The 2,863-nt window shown below is 41.5% G+C and overlaps 1 pseudogene; it reads right to left on the bottom strand.

Annotated features, from left to right (window-relative positions):
• Nucleotides 1–1,112: 1,112 nt before the first annotated feature.
• LOC111747144 lies at nucleotides 1,113–1,231 on the bottom strand (annotated as a pseudogene).
• Nucleotides 1,232–2,863: the final 1,632 nt, after the last annotated feature.

The following is a 2,863-nucleotide window of genomic DNA, read 5'->3' as shown; positions in this document are numbered from 1 at the left end:
TTAAACATTTTTTGAAGATATTTTTAAATAAAGACTATCTTATTCTTTTTTAAAAAATGGTTTGTGTTTTTTTGTGTCCTATCGAAAAAATCTGTACCTAAGCAAAGTCACAAAGATTTTCTCCTATGTTTTCTTCCAGAAGTTTTATACTCTTAGCTTTTACATTTAGGCCTATGCTCCATTCTGAGTTAAATTTGTACCTGGCACACATTAAGGGTGAAGGACAGCTTTTTTTCCATTTCGATATTAAGTCGTTACAGTGCCATTTGTTGAAGAGACTATTTCTGGCCTCCCCTGAGTTGTTTGGCACCTTTGAGGTAAATCGATTGACCATAGAAACATGGGGTCACTTTTTTGGCTTTTGTTTTTTCACTGTTTTGATTACCATGGTTTTACAATAAGTCTTAAATCCAGGTAGCCCTTCAATCTTGTTCATTTTTAAATGGTTTTGATTACTTTTTTTGCTTTTACACTATCTGTGTCTTTATATTTGAAGTGGACAACGTACGTAGATCTGTACCGTCAGTTTCCACCATTGAATTAGTGTTCACACCATTTACATGGATTACGAGTATCAACATGGTTGGTTTTGAATCTACCATCTTGCTATTTGCTATTTGTCCCTTCTGTTCTTTGTAACCTTTTCCCTCTTCATTTGCCTTATCGATTATTTTTTATTATTTCATTTTGCACTTATAATTGTCTTATTAGTTATTCCCCCTTCAGTTGATTTCTAGGCTTACAACACACACTACTTCCCACGTGATATAAGACCCTTACCTTACGACAGTAATTTTCCGTTCCCACCTCCCATTCGTACATGTACTATGATGTTCCTTTAATATGTTACAAAATAAATCTCACAGTACATTGTTATTTTTGCTATAGAGTCATGTTTTTTAATAAATTGAGAAAAAATTTTATTTTCCGCATTTTAAACATTTCTTGTGCTCTTATTTCTTTTGCAAAGATCAAATCTTTGTTTAATATTTTCCTTTTGTCTCAAGAACATCCTTTAACATTTTTCTTGATGTGGGTCTACTGGCTGTAAATTTGCTCGGGTTTTATTTGTCTGAAAATACATATTCTGCCTTCACTTTTTTTTTTTTTAACGCCTACAGCACCTGGTATTCCTAGGTGGTCTCCCATCCGAGTACTAACCAGGCCCGATCCTGCTTAGCTTCCGAGATCAGACGGGATCTGGCACGTTCAGGGTGGCACGGCCATAGACTCTGCCTTCACTTTTGAAAGATATTGTTGCTGGGTATAGAATTCTAGGGTTTCGTTTATTTGTTTGTTTGGGTTTTGGTACTTTGAAAATATTATTCCATTGTCTTCTAGTATGAATCGTTTCACATAAAAATCTTGGTCATTCTTAATACTTAATTTTATCATTATAGATTAGTTTGTCCTATAATTGAACTTCGCATCAATAGAATCGTACTGCGCATATACTCTTTTGTGTTTGGCTTATTATGTTCAACATTGTCTGTGTAATTCATCCACTTTGTTCTGTTTATTTGTAATTTGTTCTTTTTCAATGCTACGTCATCTGCCATTGTGTGACTATGTCACAAGTTATGTATCCATTTCTGTTGATGGACATTTAGATTATTGGGGATTTGGGGCTACTATAAATACAGCTACTTTGAACATTCTTGTCCAAGTCTTTGGTGGGTATAATAATGCATTCTCTTTGGGAACAGTAGTGAAATTGCCGGGCCACAGGGTATACATATGTTAGCTTTAAAAGATACAGCCAGACACGTTTCTAGTGTGGCTATGTGGTTTTACATTTCTACCTAAAGTGCGAGAGTTCCAGGTGCTCCACATCCATGCAACTCTTCGTCGTCAGTCTTTCTAATTTTAGCCATTCTCATAGGGGTACAGAGGTATCACATTGTGGCTTAAATGACGAATGCAATGGAGCACCTTTTGCATTTACCCATTGGCCACCTGGATGTCTTTTGTGACGTACATGTTCATGTTTTGCCATGTTTTAACTGGTCGTCTTTTTCTTCATGATTTGTGGGAATTTTTGTTCTGATCTGCTTTGTTTTCTGTTTGTTGAACCATATTGTGGTTAGCAGTCCTTTGTCAGATATGTATTGCAAATATCTTATCCAAGTTTGTGGCTTGCTTTTTTTACTCTCTTAATAGTGTGTCCGGAGGGAAAGTACCAAGTGTATCTCATGCACTGCTGTGTGTCCAGCGCTTCTTACCACGCATGGCACATAGTAGGCCCTCAGTAAATGTTGAATGAATGACTTCGTTGGAGTCCTAGCTCTGGGCCGTGGTTATCCCTGTCCTGCAGAGATATCACAGGATTTTGTGAGACGTGTAGGAGACGCATGATCCGTTCACCGCAGCGTCGGATTTGGAGATTCTCAAGCGACGTCAGCTTTTAGAATCAGAAAATGCGGAACTGGATTTTTCTCCAGAAACTAGCCAGAGGAGCTCCACGTGGGCGCCCCGCCCACAGAAGGCCCCGCCCACAGCTGTCACTGAGCTGAGGGGCAGGGTACGGACGTTTATCTTAGGGGGCGTGGTTAGAACCTGGAACCGGAAAGTGGGTGGAGCTCGGGGGACACTGACCAATGAGAGGGAAGAGAGCTCAGTCGGGAGGAAGGGGCCGCGTGGGCAGAGAGGGCGTTGTCCGCATTTCCATTGGGAGGTCTGGCGTTGTCAGGGAAACATGATGCCGCCCCCCGGCGGGGGCGGGGCTCCGTGGGAGGCGGGGCTTCCAGGGCGGGCCGTCGAGCGACGCCTGCTGTCAGCTGACCGGACGCCATCTTGTCCGCCATTTGCAAGCGCGGCGGAGCGTGAGGGGAGGGGAGCGCGGCCTGCTGTGCGGGTCCCGCTA

This window comes from Pteropus vampyrus, unplaced genomic scaffold (genome assembly GCF_000151845.1).
Source record: "Pteropus vampyrus isolate Shadow unplaced genomic scaffold, Pvam_2.0 Scaffold212, whole genome shotgun sequence".
Lineage (NCBI taxonomy): Eukaryota > Metazoa > Chordata > Mammalia > Chiroptera > Pteropodidae > Pteropus > Pteropus vampyrus.
This window is presented reverse-complemented; position numbering and strand designations above follow the sequence as displayed.